At 38.7% G+C, this 20,015-nt stretch overlaps 1 pseudogene across 1 annotated transcript; it reads left to right on the forward strand.

Annotated features, from left to right (window-relative positions):
• Positions 1-1,515: 1,515 nt before the first annotated feature.
• LOC311620657 (splicing factor 3A subunit 2-like) lies at positions 1,516-16,463 on the forward strand (annotated as a pseudogene). The gene is made up of 3 exons: positions 1,516-1,616; positions 2,222-3,296; positions 16,362-16,463. The product of its transcript is annotated as a splicing factor 3A subunit 2-like (transcript).
• Positions 16,464-20,015: the final 3,552 nt, after the last annotated feature.

Genomic DNA, 20,015 nt, shown 5'->3' on the forward strand with positions numbered 1-20,015 from the left:
GGTCATTCACAAGTATATTGAACTAAATCACTGGAACTACTAACTTGAACTATAGAAATTAACAGCATCTGAAATGTCTTACCAAGGGTGGCAGCAGCCTTTGTTCAGTATGTCAGTTTCTAATAATAAAAAGAAGAAAAAGAAAAGTTCAGGGAGTTCCAAAATGGTGGCTGTGTAAGTAGAAGCTACACTGACACTCTCCCAGGATGAAACTGGAATTACAAGTAAAATACAGAAAAGCCATTCAGAATAATCAACTAAAGACTAGCTGAAGTGAACCTTTATAACCAAGGACTGAAAGTGGAGACAAAGAGACTGGTAGGAAGTGCAGAGGTGAATAAGGGCTGGCTTGGCTCCCACAGGCAGCAGATGAAGTTCTGGAGATATATCTCAGCAGTGGAGGGTGGATGGGGGGTCCCCACTGAGAAATCTGGAGCCTAAATCCCAATCTGGGCTTCTTAGCCCAAAGCACTAAAACTGAGAAAGGTGCCCACACAACATCTGGCTGTGAATATCAGAAGGATTGCTGTCTACGAGGGAGAGATGACTGGAAATACAGGAATCCTCTTAAAGGGTAAGCACACAATTTTATGTGCACTCACTCACCTTGGCCCCCAGCAGAGGGAGGACAGAGTGGACTAGAACTGGGTGAGCAAAATCCAGGATTAGGGGCATTGGGTTAGAGCTTGGAAGGCAGTTTCCTGTGCTGAGTCCTTTCCTCAAACTGCAGAGGTCATTTTCTCCATCAGACCTTTACCATCCAGGCAGCTTTTGCCTGAAAGGGGGAAGTAATTGCCCCACCCTTTGGTCAATAGCCTAAGGCTAATTAAGATTGAATAAAAATCAGAACATGGTCAGGGGCAGATCTTCAGAGGATTTGATTCTTTGCTTGATCTTCTGGACCTGGGGCTGGAACAGGCAAATCTTGGTGCACATCTTGGTTCTTTATAAAGGTACCCAGAAGATGGAGCCACAAGCTGTGGATTGGTGATAGACCCAAACAGAGTATAAAGGGCATCACAAACAGAATCTGACATTGTCCTGCACTAGATATTGGGAAGCATAGAAGATCTACCTAATAGAAGATCTACATAGTCACAAACCAAAATAGGCAGTCAAAATGGGGAGATAAAAAAACAAGCCCAAAATGAAAGAACAAGAGAATTCACCAGTAGAAGAACTAAATGAGATGGAGATAAAAAATTTATCAAATATAGAGAGTTAAGAATAATGATTACAAGTATGCTAAACAGCATGAGAAAATATCTAGAAACTATGGGGGAAAAAATCACTCAAAAATGAAGAGTGGCATACACCAATAAAGAACACATTGGAAGAAATACATATCAGATAAGGGAAGCCAAGAATCAGATCAATGAATTAGAAGACAGGATAGAAAAAAAAAATCACTCAATCAGACAACTAAAAAGAAAAAGCAAGTAAAAAACAGGACAACTTAAGGAAGCTATGGGACAACATGAAACATAACAACATTCACATTATGGGAGTACCATAATGGAAAGTGAGCAGGGGATAGAGAACATGTTTGAAGAAGTAATGTCAGAAATATTCCCTAAGCTGGTGAAGGAAAAAGTTACACAAGTTCAGGTATCACAGTGAGTCCCAAGGAAGAAGATCCCAAATAGGCCCATGTTCAGATACATCATAATTAAAATACCAAAAATTAAAAAAAAATAAAAAATAAAATAAAAAGGAGAATCTTAAAGGCAGCAAGAAAAAAGCAATTTGTTACCTAAAGGAACTCCCATAAGGTTGTCAGCTAATTTTTAATCAGTAACTCTTCAGGCCAGAGGAAATGGCATGAAGTATACAAGCTAATGAAAAGGAAGGATCTGAAACCAAGATTTGTATATCAAGCAAAGTTATCAATCAAAATAGATACCGAAATAAAGGACTCCCCAGACCAAAACAAACAAACAAACAAACAAACAAACACACAAAAAAAACAACTAAAAAAATTTATCATCACTAAACCAGAACTGCAAGAAATGCTAAAGGGATTACTGTAAAGAGAAGAAATACTAGTATATGTAGAAAAACATAGGAATAAAGTATTAAAATGACAAGGACAAGTTTGTGTGCAGGACAAAGTCGTAGTGGCTATAGTAGGTGAAAAGGTGACAGGATTCTGGCCTCGGATGCAGTTATCCCCCAAGGCCTTTATAATGGACTTCTAACATTGCCCTGGGGAAAAAATCAGGAGTGGAGGCATGGCATCCTCTTCTGAGAGCAACAGAGACTGGTGGAAGTGCCTCTGGCACCTGGCCCTAGAGACCATTGACGTCAACAAGGACCCTTATTTCATTAAGAACCACCTGGGCTTGTATGAATGTAAGCTGCACCTGACACTCCACAACAATGAGGGGAGCTATCTCATGCACACCCAGGGGAAAAAGCACTGGAGCTACTTGGCACAAGGAGGGTAAGGAGGCCCCTGCCCAGCCAGCCCTGGAGAAGGTCAAGGTGGAAATGAAGAAGTTTGTGAAGATCGGCTGCCCAGGCTATAAAGTGACCAAGCAGAGGGACACAGATAGGCCAACATAGCCTCCTCCTCCAGATCGACTATCCTGAGATCACTGATGGTATTGTGTAATGCCACTGCTTCAGGTCTGCCTATGAGCAGAGGATGGAGTCCCCAGACAGGTGCTCGCAGTACCTGCTGATAGCTGCTGAGTCCTACAAAACCATTGTCTTCAAAGTGCCAAGCAGAGAGATAAGGCCAAGGGCAAGTTTGGACTCACTGGAACTAAGAAACCAAGCAGTTCTTCCTTCACTTCCACTTTAAGATGGAAAAGCCTCCTGCCCAGCCAAGCCTCCTGCTGGGCCTCCTGGGGTGAAGTAGCCACCACACCCATTGCTGAATGGTTTGCCCCCACAGCCACCACTGCCTGATTCTTTGCCTCCACACCCACAAGGAGGCCTGCCTCTGCCCCCCATGCCATCCAGTGGGCCTTCATCTGCAGGGCCTCTGGGCCCTCCCCAGATACCCCCTCCCCCAGCTCATAGGGTCCATCCCCCAGCAGCAGTGGTCCACCCACCAACATCTGGGGTTCTTCCCTCTGCTCCCAGGATTCACCCTCTAGCCCCAGGAATCCATCCTCCATCCCCAGGTGTCCACCCTCCCCCATCTGCTGGAGTCCACCCCCAGGCCTCAGGGGTACCCATAAGCTTCTTCAGTCCATCCTCAGTCCCCAGGGGTACACCCCTCCAGCCCTAGGAGTGCAACCCCACAGCCACCTAGGGTGCACCCTCTTCCTCCAGGGATTCATCCTCCAGCTCGAGACACACACACACACACACACACACACACACACACACACACACACACACATTGTCTCCTGGAGTTTATTCCTCCAATCCCAGGATCTATCCCTCAGCTCCCATATTCCTGAAGATGAGGCCCCTGCTCCCCTCTGAGGGCCCTAGGAACATTTCATCCACTCCCCCAACCAACTGAAAAGCCACCCCCTCTCATTGCAAGTCTATTTTCCTGTCTTTTCTCTCTGATCAAAATTTGGTGTTTGTGTAAAGGGCTATGCCATGTCCCTAGATCTCATTAAATAGTTTTTTAGGCAATAAATAAAATAAAATAAAATAAAATAAAATAAAGACAATGGCAATAAAGAAATACCTATCAATAAAAACCTTAAATGTAAATGGATTAAATACTCCAATCAAAAGATATTGTAGCTGAATGGATATGAAAACATGACCCAATTATATTCTTTCTACAAGAAACCCACCTTTAAACAAAATATGCACACAAGATGAGAATGAAGGGATGGAAAAAATTTTTTCCATGGAAATGGAAATGAAAAAAAAAGATGAGGTAGCAATACTCTTATCTGAAAAAATAGACTTCAAAATGAAGGCCATCACAAGAGACAATAAAGGTCATTACATAATACTAAAGGAATCAATCCAACAAGACGATATAACCCTCGTAAAGATATATGCACTGAATATTGGAGCAGCTAAGTATATTTTAAAAAAACCACACACACACACACACACACACACAAATTTCTAAAGATCAACAGCAATATAGACACAGTAGACTTGAACACCCTCTTAACTTCACTGGATAGGTCTTCCAGACAAAAAATTAACAAGAAAACAATGACTCTAAATGATACACTGGATCAGATGAATAAAACTGACTTTTATAGAATATTTTATCCCAAAGTTGCAGAATATATGTTCTTCTCAAGTGCACATCAGTGATTCTCAAACATAGACTACAGGTTAGGGACATAAAATAAGTCTCTATAAGTTCAAGAAGATTGAAATTATATCAAGTATCTTCTCAGATCACAATAGAATAAAGTTAGAAATCAACTAGAAGAAAAATACTCAAAAAACATTCAAGCATATGGAGGCTAAATAGCATGTTACTAAACAATGAATGGATTACAAATGAGGTTAAGAAAGGAATAAAAACATTCCTGGTAGCAAATGAAAATGAACACACAACAACCCCAAATCTATGCAAAAGCAGTTCTGAGAGGGTGTTAACTAAAGTTTTATAAGAAATATTGAATAAGATAATGTGAAATCTTTGTTGCTATTTTTCAAATAGCAACAAAGATTTCACATTATCATGTTTTGGTTTTCCTAGTTCTTTTCACATGATCATGTTTTGCTTTTCCTAGTTCTTTACATTTCCATATGTATTTTAAAATCAGCTTGTCTGTTTCTGTAAAAAAAAATTACAAAATGGATTTTGGTTGAAATTATTTTTTTTCTATAAATTAATTTGGGGGTAATCTGACATATTAACTATATGGTGTCATCTGACCCATTATACTGGCAAATCACTCCATTTATTTAGATGGTTTTAAGTGCACAGATTTTATACATTTCTCTAAACTTATTCTTGTATATATCACATTTTTAATCCATTTTAAATGGAATTTAAAAATTCATTAGCTATTTGTTCACTGGTAATATATAGAAATTAGAGGCCTGTATACAGATTTGTGCACCAGTGGGATCCCTCAGCCTGGCCTGTGGGGATCAGGCCAAAACTGGCTCTCTGAGAACCCCTGAGGGGTCCCAGATTTCAAGAGGGCACAGGCCAGGCCAAGGGGCCCTACCAGTGCACGATCAGGGCTGGGGAGGGACTCTGGGAGAGCTCCAGGTATGTCCGGCCCATCTCACCCAGTCCCAATGGGCTGGACCCCAGCAGCAAGCTAACCTACCAATAGGAGCATCTGCCCCTGGTAGTCAGTACACATCTTTGCAACTGGTACTATGGTTGAATGAATGGTCGGACACTTAGCATATTAGGCTTTTAATATATAGGATAACAAATTTTTGCATATCAATTATATATTCTGCAATCTTCCTAAAGTCACTTATTAGTTTTTATAGCTTTTTTGTAGATTCTGTAAGATTTTTCTATGTAGATGATAATGCCATCAACACACAGAATCAGTTTTACTTCTTCAGGAGAAAATATTCAAGTCCTTAATTATAAGTATGAAGTTAGCTATACATTTTCCATTGATAATTTTTATCAATTTGAGGGAATTTCTTTCAATTCCTGTTTAACTATGAACTATAATTACACATATATTAGGCCACTTAATGTTGTCCACAGCTAAGAGATATGGTTCATGATTTTCAGTCTTTCTTCTCTCTGAGTTTCATTTTGTTTAATTTCTATTGGTATGTTTTCAAGTTCACTAATATTTTCTTTTGCAATGTACTCTGGCTGCTTTGACATTGAGGTTACACAGGTTAAAATTTGATATGACTTCATTCTCATGGTTTGACTTTGAGCGAGTTACCAAGTCTCATTTTCCTCATTAATAACCAAGGGAAAATGATAGTTCTCAGGGGGTTAATTTTATGTGTCACCATTGTTGGACTATGGTGCTCCGTTGTTTGGTCAAACATTAGTCTAAATATTGCTGTGAAGATATTTTGTAAATATGACTATCATTTGCAATTAGTTGACTTTAAAGGTAGAGTACCCTTTATAATATGGGTGGGCCTCATCCAATTGGTTGAAGCAAACGAAGTGTCTGGGACAAGAAGGAATTCTGCTTCAAGATTTTAACATAGCAATCCTGCCTGAGTTTCTATCCTGTCAGGCTGTCCTATGGATTTTGGACTCAAGACTTCAACTCCAACTCTTTCTGAATTTCTTAGTTTTCTGGCTTGCTCTATAAATTTTGGGCTTGCCAGTCTTTGTAATCACATGAGCCAATTTAAAAAATAAATTTCTCTAAGTAGAACAATTATCATGACCAGTTCTTTTGTTCTCTCCAAGTTTCTTTCCTATACTTTCCCTATCGTGTATTTAAAATGTTTAAATAAATTATATAATAAAGAGGTAATATGCAAGTTGACTGTCATGCCCTCAAAAGATGGCTGCCTATGACCAGACTGGTAGGGGGGTTAGTGAGAGACAACCAAATGACTGAACAAGGAGGCTGGGTGAGGTGACCAAGCCAACAGGGTGGGTTAGTGAGGAATGACCAAATGACTGAACAGCAAGCTGCATCGGGCAACCATGCTGGCAGGAGGGTTAGTGAAGGGCAACCAAATGACTGAACAGCAGGCTGTGTGGGGCAACCAGGCCAGCAGGGAGGCTATTGAAAGCAACCAGGACAGAAGGGGGTGCAGTTGGGGGTGACCAGGCCAGCAGGGGAGGCAATTGGGGGGGGGCAATTGGGAGAAGTGAGGGGCCACTAGGCTGGTGGGGTGGAAGATTGGGGTAACCAGGCCAGCAGGTGTGGGCAGTTGGGGGTGATTAGGCTGGCAGGGGGGACAGTGAGGGGCCACTAGGCTAGCAGCAGGGGGCAGTTAGGGTCAACCAGGCAGGCAGGCGGGTGAGCAATTATAAGCCAGCAGTCCAGGATTATGGGATCAGGCCTAAACTAGAAGTCAGACATCCCCTGAGGGGTCTTGGATTAGAGAGGATGCAAGCTGGACTGAAGGGATCACCTGCCTGTGCATGAGTTTTGTGCACTGAGACTCTAGTTGATACATAAAAACTAATAATATGAATGTTGTGAATAACTTAGGTGTGTGAGATTGCTATCTATCATTTGCAGAAGGTTATCTTTCATAAGCAGCAATGTATAAGGAAGTCTTTAAAATGAAATAAATTTTCTCTTAAAGTATGGCAATTTATGTATTAAACAAGTACACATATGTAGGTTTAACAGTGGAGCTCCTATGGGGAAAGTGGCAGATACTATTTTCCCAAGAACTTCAAATTTTTGAACTTATTTTCTATACAGGGCTGCCCTAAACTTTTCTTCCCTCACAGAAGCAGATAATGGGGCTAGTAAAAAAAAAACTTGGGGGTCAGAGCCAGAAAATGGAAGTTGGGAACCCAATAAAGTGGCAGAATGAGGTTGGACTAATAATGATGGAAAAATGAAACCCCCATTTTTATCCTAAACAATCCCAGGTAATATTTATCTACTTAGCCAAGTAGGATAAAATAGCTTGACTTTCCCCTCTGGGCCCTAGAAACTTAAGAGGTAAGAGGAATATTTTAAACTAGAACTTTCTCTGATGAAATATTATAGTTTTTCCTCTTATATATTACTTGGGGCCCAGTGCATGAAACCTGTGCATGAGGGGGAGGAGGAGGGAGTGTCCTTCAGCCAAGCCTGCACCCTCTCCAATCTGGAACCCTTCAAGGGTTGTCTGACTGCCTGTTTAGGCCCAATCCCACCGGGATCCCACTGGGATCAGGCCTAAACGGGCACTCAGACATCCCTCTCACAATCCAGGACTGCTGGCTCCGAACCACTCACCTGCCTGCCTGATTGCCCCTAACCACTTCTGCCTGCCAGCCTGATAACCCCTTAACCATTCCCCTGCCAGCTTGATTGACATCTAACTGCTCCCCTGCCAGCCTGATCGTCCCTAACTGCCTTCTCCTGCCGGCATGTCACCCCAAACTGCCCTCCCGTGCAGGCCTTGTCCCTCCCAACTGCCTTCTCCTATAGGCCCGGTAACCCTTAAGTACCCTCCCCTGCAGGCCTGGTCCCCCAAAACTGTCCTCTCCTGCTAGCTCCATCACCCTTTACTTCCTTCCTCTGTTTGCTTGTTTCACCCCAAATGCCCTCCCCTGCAGGCCTGGGTCCCCCCGCCCCCAACTGCTCTCCCCTGCAGGCCTGGTTCCCGCCTCCCCCCCCCAACTACCCTCCCCTGCTGTCCTGGTCCCCCCCAACTGCCCATCTTGTGGTGGCCATCTTGTGTCCACATGGGGGGGGGGCCATCTTGTGTGTTGGAGTGATGGTCAATTTGCATATTACTCTTTTATTAGATAGTATGTACCCTCTCACCATAACATTAAATCCTGATATTCCTGGCAGTGTGTTTTTAATAGTAAGCAACTATATAGATGAAATGGATTTCCACATTATATATGGACCTTTATCCTATCAATCTATTTGCTCAAGTAGATGTATGTATTCATTCTATTATATGACTATAACTTACACTAGAGGCCCAGTGCACAAAATTCATGCATGGGGGCAGTATGTGTGTCCCTCAGCCCAGCCTGCACCCTCTCTAATGTGGGACCTCTTGAGGGATATCTGACTGCCAATTTAAAACTGATCTCACAGGGATTGGGCTTAAATGGTCATTCGGACATCCCTCTCACAATCTGGGACTGCTCGCTCCCAACTGCTTGCCTGCCCACCTGATTGCCCCTAACCACTTCTGCCTGCCAGCCTGATCACCCCCTAACCACTGCCCTGCCAGCCTGATCAACACCTAACTGCTCCCTGACAGCCCAATTGCTCCTAACTGCTTACCCCTGCTGGCCTGGTTCCCCCCAACTGCCCTCCCCTGATGCCCTGGTCCTCTCCCCCCTCCCCCCAACTCTTCTCCCCTATAGGCCTGATTGCCCACAACTGCCCTCTTCTGCAGACCTGGTCGCCTCCAACTGTTCTCCCCTGCTGGCCATTTTGTGGCAGCCATATTTGACCACATGGGGGTGGCCATATTGTGTTTTGGAATGATAGTCAATTTGTATATTACCTCTTTATTATATAGGATAATAGATGAGCTCTCACCACTTTCTGTAGACAAAGGAACTTAAACAACAGGAGAAAAGGCAATAGTATTCATTCTAGTAAACATGTATAACTTATAGCATTGAGAAGTAAATAGAGAATAATTATAGTACAATATTAGAAATTTAATTTATCTAGTGTTTTTGTTTTGTTTTGTTTTTGCAGTAGATTTAGGAAATTTCAGAATGTAATCAAAAGCAGTTGAAGTTTTAAGTCCCAGGGAATTCTGACATATGACTATTTTAGACACATAAAATTTAAATTTCTTGCTTTGAAAAGAGATGAGAACGCAATTGGAGTAAGAGAAGAAACATGCATAATCCAAGAATGAATTTTAAAATGGTGCTTCACTTACTCATTTAACCTTCATGATTTGATTCATGCTATGAAACTAGCACAAGTAAACACAGCATAAGCCATTTTAAAAAATTCAGATGAAAAGCTTTGGTAGAAAGGGAACTATACTGTATATTGTTTGGTAAATATCATTTCTGTATAACTTTTGACTTTCTTTATGTGCTTATTAGCTTTTTCTTGACAGTTTCTAGTCTCCATGGTTGAGTCATTATGTTTGTTTTTTAAAAAGCCAAAATTAATGGGGGAAAAAAAACATAAAAGAAGACTAGTTTAATTTTGAAATTATAGATACTCCAGGAAACAATAAAGTTAACACATTTGGATCACTTTCATGTTCACAGAAAAATATATTCCACCAAGTATGAACACGAAGCAATATTACCTAGAATCCATTAAGGGTTTGCAGCTTTATTGTAAGCCTGAGATTTTATCATTCCCACTATAGCAGAGCATTTTATGAAAATGGCTTTAAATCTCAACAACTAACCCTGAATTCATGCCAAATTACTTTTACCCCCAATCAGTGGACTGTACCATTAAATGGAAATATGAAACTTTGCAGAATATCTTCAGAGATATTACAAATTACTTCAACATGAAATCATTTCATATAAGATGGATCGATAACCAGTACGGGAAGATTCTCTGAAGAGGATGAAATATTTATTTAAAGGGCCAATGAGTCAGGGGACACATAGGGTTCTTGTAATGTGTTCAGTAAATCACTATGTTCTCACTTCAGGGACTCCAAACTCTGCAAATTCCTCTAAACTGAATTTTGGTTGTTCAACAAAACCAGATATTACACTATACTAAGAAATAACCTAATAAATAGCAATATATATGTTGGTTTTCCCCCTCTTCCCTCTGAAACTTCTCTGGAATTTCCTGCTTCTCTTTTGTGCAAGATATTTCTTTTTTTTCCCCATCATTCTTCTAATGGTGATTGGTTCATATCATTTTTGAACATGTATTTTTCTTTAAAAATATCAGATTAAAAAAAATTTAGCCTTACTTTGGCTCATAAAAATTATGTGCTGATTAAAACCAGACCCAGATTGTATATCTGCTTTCTTTCTTTTTTTCCCTGAAAAACAAACAAGAGAAATTTCAATAAAAACATTCCACTTCCCACCAGAGACGCTGGTGATGGTAATCCAGGTATTACCCTATCTGCAAATATGCATCCAGCACACAGGGCCTGCATGGAAGTATTTTAAAAGCTTAACCTAAGATTTTCATATTAAGAATGGAATGTAGTGTCTTTTGATTCCTTAATGCCCTACTTTTGAAGAAAGAGACCTTTTAAAATGATCTGGGTAATGTCCTAAGACTACTACCAGGTATCCTGTGGAATAATGAGCTTACCAGTCTCACTTTCTCAGCCCTTTTTAAAAGTGGAGAGGCAGCATCAAAAGATACATGAAAAAGGATGTTCACTGCAGTATCCCTTTGTAACGTCCACCAATGACACACAGCTGAACTGCCCATCAAGAGGAGACTGAAAAAGTTGAAGAATGGGAGGCACACTATTAGAGGGTTTAGAACAGAAGCACTGGAGACCAGTTGCCACTTACTAGTCATGTGACCTTGGGATAGTTACTTAAACTTTAGTTTACTCATCTGTAAAATAGGGATAAAAGTAGTAGCTAATTTTTAAGTTGAAGTGAATTGTGAGATACTACCGAAGTTGCTAGTATCACCGTCACTTAGAGCAATGCCTGGCATGGAATAGGTGCTTGATAAATATGTGTTGTAGAAATATAAAAGGATTGCAAGAGTGTCCAGCAAGTAGTTGGCACCTAGATGATAGCTATTATTATGGTATATTCATACAATATACAGTAATATTAATCAGTAATTTTAAAACTTTATGTATCAATATATACAATACATTTACATTTTTAATTATTATATAAATTTGTTTTTTAAGGTATAAGATGCTATAATTTTTATAAGAAAAGGGCCACAATGTGCAGATATGTGTACACCTATTTTTATATATACACATTCATACACACAAGACCATCCTTGGAAGCATCCACAGGGACTGGTATGCTTATTTTCCTTTGCATTATGTTTTGTACTGACTTTTGACCATTTGCATATGTGGCAGGTTGGTTTTCTGGGAAGCAAATTTTGAGTCAAGATTAATGTGCAGGTCGTTTATTAGGGAGGGCTCTGGTACAGGGAAGGAGAAGGAAGCAGGACTGGGCACAGGGAGAAGTTGATCTTTGATGGATTACCCAAAGGGCTTCAGTCAAACTCCCTGAAAGTTCTGAAGCTGGGATGGCCCCTCACAATTGTTCCAAAATGGGAAGAGGGGACAGGCCCTGATGCCCCCCAATTGACCAGGCACTGAATGCTGGCCCTGAAGAAGATGGACTTGGGTGAGGTCATGTTCTTCAGCTGAGGCAATCCCTCAAAAGTGTTGGAGGCTAAGAGCCTTCTTTCACCATATTTCTGCAGCTGAGCAATAAGTATCCCCTTCCTGGAGGGACACTGGGAGCCCCATGATAGTATCCATGGCATTATTTGTTCTCCCAATAAATGAATGACTCAGCTATCAAGTATGTAATGTCCAGTCTCAATAGTTAAAACATGGGTTAGCTCCATCTTGGGAGGTAGGCAGACTTTGCGGTTGACTAACAGGATGGCGGGGCTTTCTGCCCTACAGCCTCCAAGTTTTTCTTACACCACCCTGGAAGAAATATCTGGTCATGAGTTTTACCAATTTGTTGAGGGATGGTTTAAGCATTGCTTCTTGGAGACATTTATTTATGTATGCTCACTGTCTAAATGGTTTATTCAATAACTAGAGGCTTGGTGCACGAAACTCGTGCATGGGAATGTGTGTCCCTCAGCCCAGCCTGCTGGGACCCCTCAAGGAATGACCAACTGCCAATTTAAGGGAAGTTGACATTCCTCTCACAATCTAGGACTGCTGGCTCTCAACCGCTAGCCTGCTTGATTGCCCCTAACCACTACTGCCTGCCAGCCTGATCACCCCCTAATCACTCCTCTGCAAGTCTGATTAATGCCTAACTGCTCCCCTGCCGGCCTGTTTGCCCTTAACTGACCACCCCTGCTGTCTTGGTCATCCCTAACTGTCCTCTACTGAAGGCAAGGTCACTCCTAACTACCCACCCCTGCCAGCCTGGTCACCTCTAACTGCCCTCCCCTGCTGGCCTGGTAAATCCTAACTGTCCTCCCCTGCAGGTCTGGTGACCCCAACTTCCCTCCTCTGTGGCCCAGTCACCCCTAACTGCCCTCTCTTGTCAGCCTGGTCACCCCTAACTGAAACCTCCCCTACAGGCCTGATGGCCCACAACTCCCCCCCACTGGCCATCTTGTGGTGCCCATCTTGTGTCCACATGGGAGCAACCATCTTTGACCACATGGGGGCAGCCATCTTGTATATTGGAGTGACAGTCAATTTGCATATTAGGATTTTATTATATAGGATTGTAACCTATCACTGATTCAGGAGTACATGAATTGGCCAGTAGAGAACAAGACATTGAAATTACTCAGTTTTCCTAGTTTAGACCTTAATAATATTAGTAAGAATTAAAAGCAGATTTTCTGTACATTCACAGTAGCATGAATATAACATAGAGCAGTGTTTTACAAAATGGAAAGTGTGCACACTAAGGAACACTTGTCTTTCTCTGACTTATTCTTCTCAGCATAATATCCTTTAGATCCATCCATGTTGTTGCAAATGGCAAGATTTTATTCTTTTTTATAGCTGAAATATATATAACTGCATGGGAATTATTTGTTTTATTTTAACAAGCCTCTGAAAATCTAAAATTCTCTCAAATAGAAACTTCTTTATAAAAACCTATTTAAAAAATATAGATGTTTACATTTATTATTATTTATTAAGTATAAACATTGACCTAAGTGTATAGTGTTCTTTTGTAATAGTACTAGATGATAGAACAAAATTGTCATAATTAGAAAGCTATTTAAAATAAAGAATTAAGACTATTAAAAAAACAAACCTCTGGTTTTGTTTGAAGTATAATGTTGTATTATTCTCGATTAAAAATTTTAAAACATTTTATCAAATGTTTATACACAGAGGCCACTTTTGAGATTTCTTATCTAATAGCAGATATACATTTGGAGAAACTGTGGCAAGGAAATAATTTAAATACAGCAACGATGAAAAATTAAAACACTCTTTTAAGTTATAGAATCCTTTGGAAGACACAAAGTACAAAGTGTTAATAAAAATTACAAACTATGGGATGATTGTTGAATGAAAATTGAGATACTTGTAACATGACTCTAACTGAGCTGCTTGATTCTGTTTTAACAATAAATTATGTGCAGAAATGTTTTTCTTTGGGCCACCAAAGAAAAGATGCAAAAAAAATTCATTCTTAATAGTTAATGGTTCATTTAATAAGAAGAATTGAGGTCGACCTTTAAACAACATGGGGGTTAGGGATGCCAACCACCCACATAGTCAAAAATCCAAATATAACATTTGACCCCTCAAAAAACTTAACTACCAATAGCCCACTGTTGATGGGAAACTTTACCAATGACAGTTGATTAACACATTTTTGTCATATATCTATGTCTATGTCTATGTCTATGTCTATGTCTATGTCTATGTCTATGTCTATATCTATATCTATATCTATATCTATATCTATATCTATATCTTGTACTCTATTGTTACAATATAGTAAACTAGAGAAAAGAAAATGTTATTAATAAAGTCAAAAAGAAGAGAAAATATGTGGAGTACTATATATATTTTCTGAAAAAACTTTGCATATAAGTGGACCCACACAGCTTACACTCACATTATTCAAGGTCAAATGTAAGTGTAACTGCTCTGGATGTGGTGGATTTGACAAATTTAAAAAAGAAAAAAACTTGAAGGAAAATGCACAGATCGGTTCCTTCCATGACATTCACCTAATGCATCAGTCACAGGGATGTCATTATAGCAAAAAAGCTGAACTAAAAACCCACAAAATGTTACAGGATGTCATCACTGTGATTACTTAAAAGCAAAATAGAGGTAGAGTCTTAATGAGATGGGTAATTGCCATGTAAATTCTCTGTGCCCTTAGGAAGTTATAAGTTATTCATGGCAACACATTTTTAAAAAGCATTACTGTACTTTATTCATTATGCTTTTAAAAATACAAATGTTCCAAATATGCTGTTTCCCCCGCCCTCCTGGGGTAAAAAAGAGGCTGTCATACAATGTATAAAGATTTTTTTAAATTACATATATTTAATATGTTCATTTGAAAAAAAGGTGAGGAAGAAGTGACATTAAAATGAGCAAATAAAATAATAACTTTGGAATGAAATTCATGCAATAAAAAGAATACTAGTAATTTGAAAATGGATGTTTGGAAATGTTCTAATTTATGTGGTTTTTATTGGCAGAAACAGATGTAAAAACTCATATCTGCACAAATAAAATCCCTGGAAAAATAATTTTTAACCTGCCCTAAACTTTTCCAAATGAAGTATTTTATATGTTTTTAATATATTTGTCAAAATATAAAAAAAAGCCACACCTCCCAATTAACTTGCAACAACTGTTTGACATTCAGAAAAACAGACATATACTAGTCCATAAGAAATAATGAGATAATTAGTGTATGGAATTAAGAAATCTGTATCATAATTTAGTAATTGCAGTTAAAAAAGACAGTACTTCCACCTGAGCCAACATTTCTTTGTAAAGCATATTTTCATTTATTCTATCTAAGTAATAAAATATAATAAACTCAAAACGATCACAAATTGTTTTTGATCTTGCTATAATCACATGTTAAATCAAGATTTTTACTAACAATTTTAAAAAAATCTTATTTAATTTTTTTCATTTAAAGTAATTTATTTTGGTATTTTATAATATGTATAAAATGTCAATCCTAAAGCAAAATAGAATATGTAAATAAACAGGTATTAAATATTTTAAATGCACTTACATTCTAAATAATAACTGACATAAAAAAAAATACAAAGGATTGTAAGAAAATACTATGAATAACTATACGCCAATAAATTGAACAACCTGGGTAAATGGACAAATTCCTAGAAACATTCAATCTTCCAAAACTCAATAAGGATGAATCAGAAAACCTGATAGACCAATTATAACTAATAAAATTGAAACAGTATAAAAAATTCCCAGGAAACAAAAGTCTTGAACTGGATGGCTTCACAGGCAAGTTTCACCAAACACTCAAAGAACTAATACTTATCCTTCTCAAACCATTACAAGAAAATTAAAGAGGAAGGAAGACTTTCAATTCCAAAACCAGATAAAGACACTGCAATGAAAGAAAATTATAGTCTAATATCACTGATAAACATAGATACTAAAATCCTCAACAAAATAATAGCACCAGAGTTAGCAATACATTAAAAAAGATAATACACATGATCAAGTAGACTCTATTTCAGGTCTGCAAGGTTGATACAAAACTTGCAAATCAATAAATATGATACATGATATAAACAAAGTGAAAGATAAAAACCACATTATCATATCAATAGATGTAGGGAAAGCATTTCATAAAATCCAGCATCAATTTATTGTAAACATTCTAGAAAGTTGGAATAGAGGGATTATATCTCAACATAATAAATTCCATATATAATAAACCTACAGTCAACATCATACTCAATGGGCAAAAACTAAAAGTGTTTCCCTTAACATCAGGAATAGGTCAGGGATGTCCACTTTCATTACTCTTATTAAACATAATACTGGAAATCCTAGCAATAGCAATCAAACAAGAAAAAGAAATAAAAGACATCCACTCCTGCTTTAGTGGTATTATCTCGTCTAAACATTTCATTTCAGAAAATCTGCATCCATCTACACAGATCATACACACACAGTGCACAAACTGTGAAAAGGGTTTTTTGTTTTTTTTTCAGCTTCATGTTCTCTGCAATTCCCCAAATACAGCAAGACTACCTGCAACAAAGTGTAACATACAGCTTTCTCGGATCTTTGTTATTCACCAGTGCCTTGGGTAGGAAAAAACAAGTATGATCACGGTTTAAATCCATACGTAGCAGCTTACAATACTTAAGATGATGAACACGTGGCAGTCAAGAAGGTGATTTTTCCTCAGATAGTGCATTGCTAAAAATAAAGATCTGTGACACTGCAATGTCAAGGCGCCATTCTTCCCTGACCCTCCCCCATGTAATCAAATGTATATCCCCTTTAAAGATAAACTCCTACTGTGAATCATTCCAGGCTTTTTTTTCATTCGGCTTTGCGTTTCAATCCAGGGATTTTTGCTTGGATTTTAGACATAGCATCTTTGACATTCTTATTTGCAAGTGCTAGATAATGATCTATCTGCGCCTGATGCCGCTCATAAATAACAGGAACACTGAAGAGTGAAATCAGAGCCAGAATCAGTAGTGTCAGACCACTGAACAAGGCTCCAACATAGGTAAATACCCACATCAACACTGCAAACTTCAGAGAATCAACTAAATCACCAACTAAGAAGAGGCCTCTGAGTTCCTTTATTGTGCGGTTCACATCCCCAAGAGTAGTGGAAAAGCTTGCCTTTCTGCTATGTTCTAGGTGTATTTGTGAATTTTACTGTTATATTAATTGCCAATATAAGTAAATATAGATTATATATATATATATATATATATATATATATATATATATATATATATATATATATAGTTTCACAAAGCTTAGACCTTTACCTTCCAGGTTCCCCACCATGCTTGATATTTCAGAGTCATTGGTTATACGTGTGTAGTTTCAAATACATAAACAGAAAAAATATATATTTCTAGGAGCACTACCATCTGTTTTCAACATGAAAGGATGCCATGCACATAGAGCTCACCATATAAACTTCACCGCACAGACTTGCCGTAGTTAATTTTGTCACACACCCTGAATCTATGGACTGAATCTAATGCTTCTAAAAACGTTGTTTGCAAATATCAAACATTGTTATGCAAGAAATTATAAAATGAAGATTTATACAGTTGTGGCTTAAGCTGTACTGAACTAAATCGTGGAATACCTTGTGAACTGTAAAAGCATCAATAAAACTTATAAACTTAAAATAAAAAAAATAAAAAAAAATAAAAGACATCCAAATTGAGGGTGGGAATAAAACTCATTATTCACAGATAATTTGATGTTGTATATAGAAAACCCTAAAGTTTCCACCAAAAAGCTAATGGATCTAATAAATAAATTTGGTAAAGTGGCAGGATACAAAATTGATATTCAAAAATAGGTGGAATTTTTATATACCAATAATGAACTATCAGAAAGACAAATTAAGATCCCATGCCATTTACTACTGTAACAAAAAAAAAAATAAGGTACATAAGGAATAAACTTAACCAAGGAGGTAAAAGACCTGTACTAAGAAAATTATAAGATACTGCAGAAAGAAACTAAGGAATATACAAAGAAGTGGAAGCGTATATTGTGTTCATGGATTGGAAGAATAAATATTATTAAAATGCCCATACTACTCAAAGCAATCTATAGATTTAATGAAATGACTATTTTTTTTAATATATTTTATTGATTTTTCACAGAGAGGAAGGGAGAGGGATAGAGAGTTAGAAACATCAATGAGAGAGAATCATCGATCAGCTGCCTCTTGTACACCCCTTACCGGGGATGTGCCCGCAACCAATGTACATGCCCTTGACCGGAATCGGACCTGGGACCTTTCAGTCCGCAGACCGACGCTCTACCACTGAGCCAAACCGGTTTTGGCTAATGAAATGACTATTAAAATACCAATATTTTTCACACATATACAACAAATATAGAACCAAGAGACCCTGAATGGCCTCAGAAATTTTGAGAAAAACAAAAACGAAAAACAAAAAAAAACAACAAAGTTGAAGGTGGTGAGTTTGATTCCCAGTCAGGGAACATACACAGGTTGCAGGTTTGATCCTTCCCTCGGGCACTAGTAAGGGCACATGCAGGAGGCAACCAATCGATATTTGTCTCTCACAACAATGTGTTGTTTTTTTTCTCTCTCTCTCCCCTTTCTTCTAAGATCAATATAAATAAATAAATAAATAAATAAATAAATAAATAAATAATATTTGGCCCACCATATATAGGTAGTTTACTAGATGAGCCAGGACTAGAACTGACCAGCCTCATGTTTTCTCCTACCCACTGTCCCCCTCTGAAGGGTGAAATTCTCATGCCTGCCCAGTTTAACAAAAGCACATTCGAAACTACCTGTGGGACTCCAATGTTAAAACTTCAGCTTGAAATCCCTTTTCACTTGCAAAATATTTTTTGAATTTTCTGGTGAAACTAATGGTTACAATGCTTTATAGAGTTAAAGACGAACTATTATCGATGGGGCTTTGGTGTCACCATGTTGCCAACAGAGCCTCTACAATGGAATTTACGATGCCTCACTATCTTTATTTCTCCAGTACAGCCCTGCCTGTGTGCAAGGTGAATGAAATGATACATCACAAGGCTGAAGCCAGAATACCAAGTGAAAGGAAAGAGTTCCACATATGCACTTCCTCTAAGAACCAGAACTTCAGGCGCTACACACTTTCTTTTCTTTATTATTTACATCATAAAAAGTATCCTACCCCCCACCCCCGCAAAATATATGTGTGCATATATTTTCAGAGTGAGAGAAAATAGAATAGAGATGGACTCATCATCTAACATTTTTGAAATATTTGAAAACTGCCTATTGCTTTGAAATGTTTGAAAGCCATTCTCACTTAGAAAATATAAAACACTTTATTTTTAAAAAAATATTCCTGCTTCGTTAGTGGAAAGCTTGTGTTATAAAACCTTCCAAATCAGAGTATGGCTGCCTTTTCTGGAGTCTTCCTTCTAAGGGTCAATGTGAGGCCATTTCCCCTGTGACTGTGGGCTGGAGGGTGTGCCACATGTTCCACACCTGCTTCTGAATGAGGCCAGATGGGGAAAGAACAGGAAATGGCCAGGAAGAATTTGGGGGTGTTAGATTTATGGGGAAATTTTCTCCTTCTAATGCTCAGTGGGCCCTTAGAGCTAAAGCCTACTTAGCACAGGTGATGGAGCCCCCAGCCTTGTGCTCTGGCTAAAATGCTGAAGGAGTAGAGGATGTTTCTGGAAGAACGCTCTCTCATCAGAACTTACTCACTAAAAGGATTTGCTGCCATTTATGCTATTTGAATGTCATGACTGTCACAGGAAATGGTAATGTATGTATGGTCATGGCTCCACAGCTCAAGGGTGGAGGGGCCTGATGGGAGCATCAATTTGTCAATACACCTGTAAACCCAATTGGCAGAGAGGCTGTGAAGCTTTATCTATATTTGAGGAGTGAAAGCCTTTGTCCACCATTAAAGTATTTGAAGGGACATGAGCACCTTCTTAGTGCAGGTTTGTGTCATGTTGTGTAGGGTGCTGTCATATTTTTCAGTTGTGAAATAGCAGAATGGGGGGTGGGAGGAAGAAAAGGAGGAGGAGGAAGAGGAGGGGAGAGAAGTCCTGTTGGGGATTGGAATCCTGGCAGTTGGCAAGGAATAAGACTGGATTTGTATTCAGTAATG

Source organism: Pipistrellus hanaki (assembly GCF_964339955.1).
Source record: "Pipistrellus hanaki genome assembly, chromosome: 1".
NCBI classification, from domain to species: Eukaryota; Metazoa; Chordata; class Mammalia; order Chiroptera; family Vespertilionidae; genus Pipistrellus; species Pipistrellus hanaki.